Source organism: Octodon degus, unplaced genomic scaffold (genome assembly GCF_000260255.1).
Source record: "Octodon degus isolate 3935 unplaced genomic scaffold, OctDeg1.0 scaffold00091, whole genome shotgun sequence".
Taxonomy (NCBI): domain Eukaryota; kingdom Metazoa; phylum Chordata; class Mammalia; order Rodentia; family Octodontidae; genus Octodon; species Octodon degus.
The window spans coordinates 5,116,038-5,129,450 of record NW_004524667.1 but is presented as its reverse complement, the minus strand read 5'-3'; the positions used below and the strand labels follow the sequence as shown (position 1 = coordinate 5,129,450).

Below are 13,413 nucleotides of genomic sequence, written 5' to 3'. Positions count from 1 at the left end.
TTCTTTCTTTCTTCTTTCTTTCATTTTGGGTATCAGGTATTTGTCCCAGCAATGAGAGAAGAGTAACTGAGACACATATTCTTTTCCTATGCTCAGGAAATTTTCTGCTACTACTTCTGCAAACTTTTTATGTCTTTTGTATTATCTCCAGCTGTTTCCTTGATACATACTAGTTTTAAATTATTTTTTTTTTTGCATCTGAGATTGTATTTTGTTCCTTTGTTTTGTCATTTTGTATTTCAGAGAGAATTCTTTATTTTGATTTCTGTGATACTGTCTTGAGAAAGTTTGATTGTATGTAGCTGTGTCACTAGAATCACAGCCTCTCTGTAACTAGTCTGCTCTTTAAGTATCTCTTTTGTGTCAGTGATTCTTGTTTTGTTGTGTCCCAAGATTTTACCTTCACTATTGATAGTAGATATTGGTTTCCATTAGTCACTGTCCTCATTCCTTCTGTATAGTTATTTGGTGAGTTTGCTACCAAAGAGTTTCCAATATTACTATCCAAAGGAGACTAAGTGGTTAAAGCAGACAAAGTATTCTAGTTACAGTAGTACAATTAGCAGTATTAATAACAGCAAATGAAATTTAGAAATTGACAAACTTTGGTGACTAAAGGTTTTGCATTTTAGACCATAGGAGCAAACATTATAGCTATAGCTGTATAGAAAGTAGACTGTATATTGAAAATTTGTATGTAAATTAGTTCGCCTGAGTTCTCTCTGGGCAACTCCCCTTCATGTACCTGGAGTCTTCCAGGCAATCTAGTTCACTTAAGTTACTGCTTGATGCCTTCATGTCATGAGTTTTTTCCTGTAGATCTGGGCCTCAGGTAGGGTCCTGCAAATGCCTAGCAGTTTGCCTTTGCTCACTGAGCCCAGCTGTAGGTCTCAGCCTCTCCTCCTAGAACCATGCCAATGAACTCAGTCTGATGGACTGAACTCCATCCACTGGATGCCACCTCAGTTTCTGTGCACTGCCCTTAATTCTGTTTACTGTGCTGAATTCCCCTCACGGGGCCAAACTCCACCTGCTGGGCCGTATTTGGTTCCTGGGCTTTTTTTTAAGTTTCTACTTCATTATTTTCAGCTTTTTTTGTTTTTTTTTTAAATGCATTTGGTACAGGGTTTACAGGGTCTCTCTACGTAGCTTGGAGTCATAGTGATTCTCCTGTTTTCAGCCTCCCAACAGCTGGGGTTACAGGTGCGTGACCATGGCCTGTCTCAATCACCATCTAAGCATGCCTTGAGGGTGGGCCCAACACTGCATGCTGAGGATCAAACCTTGGCTTCTTCTCTCTGTATAAGCATGCACTTTAGTCCACTGAGCTATTTGGCTGGCCCTAATCTCAGCTTTTACCTTTATTATTTTTTTACTTCTCTTGGTTTTGGTTTGTCTTGTTGATTTTCAAAACCTTTCAACAAATCACTAGGTTATTTATTATTTGACAAGGCAATCATGACTATAAACTGGCTTTTAAGAACTATTATCACTGTGTTCCATGGGTTCTTATGGGTTGTGTTTTGAGTCTAGAAGTTTTGATTTTTTTCCCCTGACCTTTTCAATGACTCACTGATCTGTTTTAAGTGTATACTATTCAATTTCTATGTTTCTCTTACTGTTGATTTCTTTCTATATTCTATGTTTTGATAAGATGTAAGAAATTATTTAAATATTTTTGGTATTTACTGAGAAATTTTGACCTATGTGTGTGATTATTTTTGGAAGTCCCATGAGCTGCTTAGAAGGAGCATTCCGTAGTTTGTATGGAATGTCTTGTGGATGTCTGTTATGTCTAATTCAGTTACAGCACAGCTTAATTTTGACATTTATTGGTTGATTTTGATGGGTTTGGATGAGTTGTCTTTTAAGCATATTAACGTCATTCACCTTTTGGGTTGGGGAGATAGCTCAGCAGTCTAAGTGCCTGCCTGGCAAGCACAAGGATCTGTGTTTGATCCCTGGTACTACATGCTGTGCCAGCCCCAGGCACACCATGCTGGACCTGAAATTGTGTAAGGTTGTGCATGTTTGTAATTCCAGGGCTGGGGAGGCTGAGACATGAGGATTGCTATGAGTCTGAGCTGCATAGTGTGACCATGTACCAAATAAATACATTTAAACAAAAAATTCACTCACTTTGATGATATTGGCATCTATCTATCCCTTATGTCCAGTAATGTTTGTTCTATAAAGTTTGCTGCCCTAATTTTTGATACACATATATTTCAAACTGTTACATTTTCTTGGTGGGATTATTTCCTTCACCAATATATAATGAACCTTTTTGTTTCTTCTGATTAATTTTGTCTTCAAGTCTGCTTTGTCTGATAGGAGTATAGCTATTCCTGCTTACTTTTGGATTCCTTTTGCTTTGAATATAATTTTCCATCCTTTCAGTTTCAATCTGTATATCTTTGCTAGTGAGGCATATTTCTCATAGGAAAAAAAGGCTTTGATTTTGTTTCTGATTGAATCTTGCAAATCTGTGTGATTTAATTAGAGAACTCAGGCCATTTATTGGTTATTATTGAAAGATATATACTAACTATGTGTCATTTCATTGTTTTTTCTAATATGTGGTTCTTTCCTAATTTTCATTTGCCACTGTGTTCTTTTAATGATCTTTGTTTTTCCCCATGTTTTCACAATTTTGCTCCTCTTCTTTTCACGCATGTAGGATTCCTTTAATTGTCTGCTGTCACTCTGGCATGGTGGTCATGAATTCCTATAGTTCATGATTCTATTAGAAATTCTTTATTTCTCCTTCCATTTTGAAGGGTAGTTTTGATGGGTATAGTAATGTGGGTTACAAGTTACTTCTTTCAGAGCTTAAAATACATCATTGCATGTCTTCATGGTCTTTAGAGTTTCTGCTGATGAGTTTGCCTTTATAAGTGACTTGGCATCTCTCTTCTGCAGCTTGCAATATTTTTGTTGTTGTTGTTCTGTATTCTTGGCATTTTAATTATAATGTGATATGCATGTGTAGAGTGTTCTTTTCTGGTGATTCCTGTTTGGGATTCTAAGTATTGCTTGTACCTGGATGCCATATCTTTGCCAAGATTAAGGGAAATTTATACTATAATTTTCTCTGTTTTTATTTTGTACCTTGGTATTACTCCTATAGAAAAAATTATAATTCTGATCATTTAATAATAATATCACAGTCCTCTTGAATATCTTAACCTTTTCTCTAAGCTCTAAAATTTTGTCTTCTATTTCATCTAGGTTGTTGGAAAGGCTTTCTTCTGAGCTTTTTTATTTAATCTACTAAGATTTTCATTTCCATAATTTTTTGGTTCTCTTTTATAATCTTTATCTCTGTTGAATTTTCCTTCCATATAGTGCAGTGATTTTCTTAGAACAATGCAGGGGAGGTCTGATTGAAAGAGTAAGATCATTGGGAGTGAGATGATGTAGGAGGTCCCTCTCTTCCTGGGTCCTCACTTCATGCTCTTTGCTTCCCATCCATCATGCTGTGAGCAGCTCCTCCAGCCCAGACCCTTCCACCTCACCTTCCTGCATTGAATCTGGCTAACTATGTACCAAAACCATGAGCCAAAACAAACTTCTCCTCCTTCAAGTTGTAGGTGTTGGGCATCATGTCCCAGAAACTAAAAAGTGACTAAGAAAATTGATGTTCTCTTTGCATTTGCTGATAATTTTATAAATCAATCTTTTGAAATTTGCCCTAGCATTCCATCTATTTCAACATCATTGGATTCAGATACTAAAGAGTTATGAACCTTTGGAGGTTATCATGTCTTGATTTTTCATATTTGTTTTATTTCTATGTTGGCATTTTTATATCTACTTGGATGGATAGTTCTTCCATTTGGGGGGCAATAAAATAAATTTTATTTTTAAAAAGTTTTGTTGGCACATGTGTGTGCCTCTTATTACATGTTTGCCACACCCCTAGTTGGACAATGGAGACACCTGGAGTGAATAGAATACCACAGCAGTCTTCATTTCTTGAAACTAGTCAATGGTAGAAGTGACTCTGAGAGTCAGAAGGAAAGAGACAAGCAAAACTTTTAGTGAATAAAGCCCCAAGATGAAAAATGGAGCATTGACTGGTCCCACTCAGTGGAAAAGTTGGGCAGGGCATATTTTAGCACAAAAAGTATTTTTAGTGAGTAGTCTTCTTTTGAGGATTTAATCTTCAGAAATTTTCAGAGAAGAGAAAGCAAGCCACAGTAACAATGACAGCACAAATACAAATTGGCTATTAAAATTCTGTAAAAGCCCCTATTAAAACCAATAGCTATACCACTAGAAGCAATAAAAAGGAAAAAAAAATTATAATATAAACCAAAAGGTAAAAAAATTAATGAAAGTAAAGTGACAATAACAAGATAGTAATAAAAACAGACATGGTGGGGAAATGGGAAAATAGAAGCAAGATGCAGCAAAATCTTTATGAAAAGAAAGAGAAGATGAGAATGGACAAGATAAATGATAGGAATAAGATAAATTAACCTTAAAATTTTTAAAAATAGGTAAATAAAATGTGATCAAAGTAAGGAGAAAGTAACATAAAATAATAGAAATAAAATGTAAAACAAAGTTAGAAGCAAAATGATTCAAAAATATTTTACCGCAGTGGGTACTTGGATTGGAAAAATTTCTTTCCAGGACCTCTAATGTCGGAATCCATCTGATATAAGTGAAAAGTAATGAGTTGCTTCTGAGGCCTGCTGTGCTTTCTCCTTGCTGCTACCTAACAGCTGATGTCATTAGAATGTTGAGCGCTGCTCAACTTTTCCACTAAGTGGGGCCAGTCAATGCTCCATTTTTCATCTTGGGGTGTTATTCACTCCAAACGTTTTGTCTGTCTCTTTCCTTCTGACTCCCAGAGCAACTTCTACCATTGACTAGTCTCAAGAAATGAAGACTGCTATGGTCTTTTATTCACTCCAAGTGTTTCCGCTGTCCAACTAGGGGTGTGGCAAACATCCAAGAAGAGGTGTATTCATGAGCATGTTGGAGAGTAGCAGAGACAAGCCAGTCACTGATATCTGTGTTAGAGAGGAGGGAGGCACAGAAACAATAATTCACTGCCTGGGATCCTTGCACTTTCAGTTCCAGCCCCCTCAGAAAATCACATGTGATGGGTTTTACTGCTCACCAAACACTGCAGTGATGCTGCAAACTATCCTCTGCAGCTTGAACAACTCATTGCTTATATTTATCAAAGGGTCTGCAACTAATCCTCACCCAGGGAACCTGAAATGTGGTTGTACAGTGAAATTCAATTTCCAGAATAGCTCAGTCTCAAATCATAAGCCTCCTCTCAAGATTACACCAGACGATACACTATCCTGAGATATAACAGAAGTACAATAGATTCCTTCTCCAAAACTCTTGCTATGCAAGAATCATTTTCAGATTAAAATTCCCTGGACAAAGGCTAGTTTCCAAGCATTGAGCAAGAAAAGTATGGAAGAATCTTGAATTTTTTTTTTAATTTTTACTTTTTATTGGAGGTTGAACCTAGGTTCTTTCACATACCAAATACTATTCTAACACTCAGCTGTACCCTCAGTTCATTGAATATCTGTTTGTGAGGAAAAAATAAGAATTGTTCGAATAATGTTGTAGAAATATCAAGAAGGAATTTTATAGGGGCTTTCATTAAGTCAAGGAAATTATATTGAAAAGTGAGTTAGTACTAGATTATGACTTATTGGATAAAACAGGAATCTACAAGTGCATGTTGAACTGAGTGTATTAGTGAATGAATGAATGAAAAAGAGAACTCTCTATCTTACATTAGCATGCCAATTAAGAATGATAGACTTAAAATGACAATTTCATGGCAACAATTATCTGACTCAGATGAAGCTCATCTAAAACTAGAGGGTGGAGCTGGGGAGAGAGCTTGGTGGTCTAAGTGCCTGCCTGGCAAGTGAAAGGACCTGGGTTCAATCCCTTGTACCACATGCTGTGCCCACCATGGAACCCTGGGTGTACTGCGCTGGCCTTGAAACTAGGCGTGATGGTGCATGCCTGTAATTCCAGTACTGGGGAGGCTGAAACAGGAGGATCACTATAAGTTTGAGCTGTGTAGCAAGATCCTGTACCAAATAAATTCATAAATAAATAAAAGATTTTAAAAATTAAGCAAGTAAACCTAGAGCATGACTAATGAGGATAAAGAAATTAAATAGTTGCAATGTAACTTTCCATTAATTCCTTATCAAAATATTTATAAAAAGTCTTATTAATTACTTATATGTTAGAGAAATCTGACAGATATATGACTAAACAATGAGTAAAATCAGCAGTATGTGCAGTATGATACAGCTGACAATATATTAAGAACAGACCATCTTCTCTGTTGTCACTACTAAAAATTGCATAGTTTTGAGGACAGAAGATATAAAACTAACCCCAAATGTAGCATGATTTATGATGTGACTGATCTGTATACTTCAAAATTTTAGATCATGAAATTCAAGTTAAAAATTAAACCATGAAATACCACTGCAACTTGGGAGATGAAAGAAATTTGAAAATTACATGACTATATGTTAAGTCACAAGGGAAAGCATTATAAATATTGGCTTGATTAAAAATCTGAACTGAGCCTGCAAACTCGATAGTAATCTGCTATTGGAAATAATTTCCTTGTGTTTATGGCTGTATGGTAATGTGCATTTATAGGGTTATGTCTTTGGGTGTGTGTTAACTATACACTGAAATATTTAGAGGTAATCAAACTTTAGGCCTACAGTTTTCAAGTGGTTCAGGAGTTCCAGAAAAATGGTACAGGACTAAACAGCAGCAAATCAGCCTCTTTGAGACTGAGAATCCAGACACTGAAAAATAAGAACTTGAGGAATAGAATGAAATGGACCCCTGGGAACCAAGAACTATATGAAGAGAGAATTGGAGGCCACGGGAAAGGTTCAGAGACAGACCTCAGTGCAGAGAAAGGAGGTAGCAAGCTTCACTGCATCCATCACTCATGGTTTGTGGAGTGAGAGGGGAACAAATCTGCAGAGATGTAGTGAGGATGAGTGACTTCAGGAGCCTCTAGGAAGAAAAGCACCAATGGAACAGAGCAGTTGATACTATGTGCATGAACTTGAGACTCTGAACAACAAGAATTGACTTCATCTCAAGGGTCCTCATGACTGGGTGAAGGACAGTATGAGAGATAGCTAGGGTCAGGGTGCCTATGTCAGGCTAACAAGAGACATCCAGACTGCTGTAGGCTTAAAATCTTGGGTCCAAACCCCACACCTAGAATCCAGGATCAGCATGAAATTTTATGATGATGGAACAAAAAATATCAGCACCCCATCCTATTTCTACTACAGGCTTGTTGGGATCATCCAGCACAGATCTGGGCTCCATCTGACTCACTTGTCTACCAGTGACAGTGGGGACATACTCTGAATTGGACACTACCACAAATCACTTGTAATGGTTGATTCATTGTATCAATTTGAGAAGTTTAGAAGTTTAACTGATTGAGCAGTTCTACATCCTAGAGTGTAAAGGACATGCCCTAGCCCAGTTACTTATACATAGGCTGTTGTAATGGTTGATTCATTGTGTCAATTTGAGAAGTTTAAAACCTTAGCTAAATCATTTCAGCAGTTCTACATCATAGGGTACAAAGGACCAACCAAAGGATGGGTAGCCTGCATATAATATAAAGAAGAATAAGAGGTTTGTTCTTCCCCTCTTTTTGCTCTTGTTGCTTTCCTATCTTCTGCTTCCTTGGACTGCTGCATCTCTTCCATGTCAACCTGCCTTAGGGCCAGCTGATTATGGACTGAAACCTCCACAAACTGTGAGCTAAATAGACTTTCCTTCCTTAACTTTAGGTGTCAGATATTTTATTTTAGCATTGAAAGAAAAATGGCAGACAACTATAAACCTTAGAAGATGACAACAAGTTTAAAATCACATAGAAATTTTTTAATTTACTTTTTTTCTGGATTTTTTTCATGAGTTTGAACATTCTTTTTAGTTTTTTAAAAATTTAATTTAATTCTTATTTTTGTTTTTTTCATCTTGTTTCCTTCCTATCTTCTTTATCAGTTTCCCAAAGCTTAGGTACTCTTCCTTTGTCCTTTAGCCATGCTTCTAATCTCTTTCTCTTTGATTTCTTTTGGCTTTTCTCTTATTGTTTTCTATTTTTTCCCCTGAGGATAAAATCATCTTATAGAGGGGACATCTACTGTACATAGTTTTTTGACTTGATTTAGATTTTGTTATACAACTATAAATCTTCTATCTATGGTTAAAGGAAACAAATTAACAGCTACCACAGATTGCCAATTTCTAGACTTTGCTAGATGCTAATGTTTTTTGCTGATTGTACTACTTTAGTTAAGGTGACATAGTCATTGTTACCAGAGTTTTGTCCTTGTATGCCAGTACCGAGATCATCCAAGAGTCAGAAATAATACCATAGTCCAGTACCAAAGAAGTAGGTGACAGTCCAAGTGGGCAGGAACTTCTTATCCATAAGTTAAAGAGGCAGGATTTAGGGACAGACTCAAAATCCAAGAACCTAGAAAACACCTGTAAAATGTAGATAGTTTCTAATGAGGTTTTAATGCTAGCAATAATGCTATTACAATAGCAATTTATAAGCATAACTCCAGAAAACAAATTGAAAAATTAGAAAATAAGAAGACATATATACAAGACTCAGACACAGACCTCTAGTTCATCCAAGGAAAATCCAGGGAACATTAAAATGGAAGAAATCAAAAGCCACTCTGCTGAACTTTCTGAAGTGGTAGCTGCGGAAATAACAAAGCATATGAATGAGACACTAGAAAAAATAAATCAGAAATAATTTCACAGGTAACTAAAGAGACGGTGAACATAATAAAGGACATTGTTAGTTAATATAGAGTAAATAGTAATAAAAAAACAGAGGATCTTATGGTGATGACAGAAATCATAAATGCCCAACATAGGAAAGAACTAGATGTCAAGAAACAGATTTAAACATATAATGATAAGATTAAAAATTCTATGAAAGTATATGCAGCAGAATCAAATAATGTTATGGTATAATACCTGATCTAAAAGATTGATTTGTGGTTAGTGATAATTCAGTGAAAAACTTCTTTTAAATAACAAGGGACCACAAAATATCAGTTCAACAGCTGCTTGATGATGCCAAGAAGAATAACATAAGATCAATATTTAACTATAAAATAAATTCATAGACTGAAAGTCAAAGGATGGCAAACAATAGTAGATGGGACTACAATCCAGAAAAAAGCAGACGTAGTTATTCTACTTGCAAACAAAATGGATTTCGAACCATGACTGATCAAGAGAGACAAAGGCCGCTGCTGCTGCCGCTGCTGCTGCTGCACTGACGGCCGTCGCCCGCGCTTCAGAGTTACTGATTTGTACTTGAGACATCTCCGCTGTCATCTGTATTCATGGATGAACTTCAGGATGTTCAGCTCACAGAGATCAAACCACTTCTAAATGATAAGAATGGTACACGAAACTTCCAGGACTTTGACTGTCAGGAACATGATATAGAAACAACTCATGGTATGGTCCATGTCACTATAAGAGGCTTACTGAAGGGAAACAGACCAGTTATCTTAACATATCATGACATTGGACTCAATCATAAATCCTGTTTCAACACATTCTTCAACTTTGAGGATATGCAGGAGATCACTCAGCACTTTGCTGTGTGTCATGTGGATGCCCCAGGCCAGCAAGAAGGAGCACCTTCTTTCCCAACCGGGTACCAGTACCCTACAATGGATGAGCTGGCTGAAATGCTGCCTCCTGTTCTCACCCACCTAAGTCTGAAGAGCATCATTGGGATTGGAGTTGGAGCTGGTGCTTATATCCTCAGCAGATTTGCACTCAATCATCCAGAGCTCGTGGAAGGCCTTGTACTCATTAACATTGACCCATGCGCTAAAGGTTGGATTGACTGGGCAGCTTCCAAACTCTCTGGCTTGACAACCAATGTTGTGGACATTATTTTGGCTCATTGTTTTGGGCAGGAAGAACTGCAGGCCAACTTGGACTTAATTCAAACCTATAGACTGCATATTGCCCAAGATATCAACCAAGAAAATCTACAGCTCTTCCTGGGTTCTTATAATGGACACAGAGACTTGGAAATTGAAAGACCCATTCTAGGCCAAAATGATAACAGATTAAAAACATTAAAGTGTTCTACTTTACTGGTGGTGGGGGACAATTCACCTGCTGTTGAGGCTGTGGTTGAATGTAATTCTCGCCTCAACCCTATAAATACAACTTTGCTAAAGATGGCGGACTGTGGGGGACTGCCCCAAGTATTTCAGCCTGGGAAGCTCACCGAAGCCTTCAAGTACTTTTTGCAGGGAATGGGCTACATACCATCTGCTGGCATGACCCGGCTCGCCCGATCACGAACCCACTCAAACTAGAGTAGCATCGGCTCTGGAGAAAGTCCCTTCAGCCGGTCTGTCACCAGCAATCATTCAGATGGAAGTCAAAAATCCTGTGAGTCCCCTGATGCCCTGGACAGACATCATATGATGGAGGTGTCCTGCTAAGCAGTTGCTCCTCCCGGGACCATGCAAATCCATTCTCCTTCAGACTACCACTCCATACCACATGTCATCCGTAAACTGGCCTTCACTGTCTTTAACTCATGCATGGCCACTGAACCTTTCCCTAGTAGCCTGGATTTATCATCCTCCGCTCACCCACCCTTTTTTGTATGTACCGAGAACCTCATCCATGCCATTACTGTAACATTCCAACATCTTTAATTGACTAATTTCCGTATCTTCTCTTGCCAGCTTTTTTCTGTGCTCCCTCAACTATGTATCTGATAAGATTCTTTGATCCCCAACTCAGTGTGTATGCGAGCACATGTGTCTGTGTTTGTGTGTGCATAATTCTGTAATTTTAGACATGCTTTCTTGTAGTGCTTCTGCAGGGGAAAAAAAAGGGACTTTTTTTGCATTCTCAATAATGTTTTTTAAGGGAAAGGTGCAGAACAGATATCTAGGTGGGATAGGCCACTAGATTCTCTTTGGTTCCAAATCGGTCAATAAGACTTGCAGAATGATTTCTAGAGAGAGCAACTCTGAGGAATGTGAGAAACTGCAATGACTCTCTGGACTATTGATTGATCTGACCAGTAGCAGGGTTGGCTTTACATAGAGAGGTAGGCGGGAGGCCAGCTACCTCCTTCTTTCCAAATGGCTTCACACAGCCTATAGCATGAATAAAAGGGGAGGACTAAAGGAGTTGCCTGATTACTAGAATCTCTTAGCACGGGAAGTAGAAAACAAAATGCCAGGCCTCCGCTCTGCAGGGCAAGATGCTGCCACTACCACCGATCACTGCTTTCCAGACATGCACACATCTGCCAGAAGAGACTCTCAGGTGTGTGATGGAGGATGGTTCTCCATCTCTCGATCCCCCAAAAAGGGAGAGGTATGGTCCCAAGCCATGTCACTGGTGAGGAAATGCCTGGGAGAATAGCCATTGACGATATCATGTTGAGTAACTGAAATCTTGATTTCAGCAGACTTAGTCGAAGCTAAATTAGATACAGAACCCATTTCTGAGAGTCTTAATTCTATAAACTCTGGTTTGTAAGAAGGAAGGGGCCAGTTTGTAAGGACAGCCCTGTCCTGGTACAGTTATTTTCTGCCCCCTGTCTGCTGTAAGGGACGGGGTCCTGGCCAGCCAGAGAGTACCACTGGGAGGAGGGGAAAGAACCATGGAGACCAGCTGCCGCACAGCAGAGCCCAGCAATGGGAGCATCCAGCTGTAAGCTCAGGGCTACACAGTTCCCAGTCTTGGGAGAAGACTTTTCAGACACATTGTTTTGCTTTCTGCTAAGATAAGGAATGCATCACTCTGTCAGAGTATGACTTTTTACAAATTATTAAATAAAGCTGTATATGTCTCGTTAAAAAAAAAAGAGAGAGAGACAAAAAAGTTCACTACATCCTTGTGGAGGGAGTAATCCAACAACAAGAGAGAATAATCATAAATATATATGCAACAAATGCCAGTGCACTAAAGTGTATAAAACAAACACTAACGGAATGCCAGATAAGGGCTAATGCAATTATTATCAGGAACCTCACTATCCTATTGTCACAAATAAACAGATCAACTAGGAAAAAAAACCAACAAAGAAATATAAGAGCTTTGAATAAATAGACTTAGTAGATATCTATACAGTGTTACACTCAACAAGTGTGCATATTCTTCTCATCAATAAAATAGACAATATACCTCTCTAGAAGAGATCATATACTATCTCATGGACTATGCTAAAATAAATTATATTGTGCATATTATCAGAAAACAGTGAGTGAAATTGCAAGTCACTGGCAAAAGAAATCACAAAAATTGAATGACACACAAAATTAAATAAGACACTTCTGAACAGGAATGAGTCACAAATGAAATTAAATAACAAACTGAACAATTTCTATAGTTAAATGTGAATACCAATAGGACATAGTAGGACTCAAAGGATGAAATGAAAGCAATACTATAAGGAAAATGTACACATTCCTGTACATAAATAACAAACTTACTGAGAGATTAGTGATACAATCCCTTTCACAATAGAAACAAGAAAAATGAAATACTTAGGAATCAACCAAACAATAGAAATAAAAGAATTTTATATTAAAAGTTACAGAATCTGAGAGCACATACTGAAGAGGGTATCAGAAAATGGAAAGATATCCCTCATTCCTGGATAGGCAAAATAAACACAATGAAAATGGCCATACTTCAAAAGTGTTATACAGGTTTAATGAAATTCTGATCAAAATACCAAAAGCATACATCACAGAGCTACAGAAAATTTATTTGGAAGCAGAAGCAATCTAGAGTAGTAAAAGCAATTCTGGGCAACAAAGGCAAGGCAGGGGCATCATAATCCCCAAATTGAAATTATACTACAAAGATACTATGGTTAAATCAGCATTGTATGGCAAAATAAAACCCCACAAACATGCGAGACCTGAGGATCACCATAACCATTCTTTCTGGAGTGAAATGGAAATTCAGGATCAATGAACTAGAATAGAAGATGTAGAAATAACTTCAGACACATCTAGTCACCTTATCTTTGGCAACAGTGCCAAATGCATTCACTGAAAAAAAGATAGCCTGTTTAATAAGTGGTGCTGGAAAAACTGGCTTAACATATGATGAAGATTAAATATAGACACATACACTCAGCATACACTGAAGTAAAATCAAAATGAATCAAAGATTATATATATTAAAACAGAAACACAACCTACTGGAGGAAAAAATACGTTAAACTCTTAAAGACATAGATGTAGGCAAAGACTTTATGAACAAAACCCCAAACCCAAAGGAAATATAAGAATCAACACCTAGGATGACATCACATTAAAATCTTTT

General features: G+C 37.6%; 2 pseudogenes across 1 annotated transcript; one reads left to right on the top strand and one right to left on the bottom strand.

Annotated features, from left to right (window-relative positions):
* LOC101584050 overlaps window positions 1–3,604 on the bottom strand; it is a 17,242-nt pseudogene extending 13,638 nt beyond the window's left edge.
* Window positions 3,605–9,340: 5,736 nt separating this feature from the next.
* Window positions 9,341–10,467, top strand: LOC101587720 (annotated as a pseudogene). Its single transcript, XR_192665.2, has one exon. The product of XR_192665.2 is annotated as a protein NDRG3 pseudogene (transcript).
* Window positions 10,468–13,413: the final 2,946 nt, after the last annotated feature.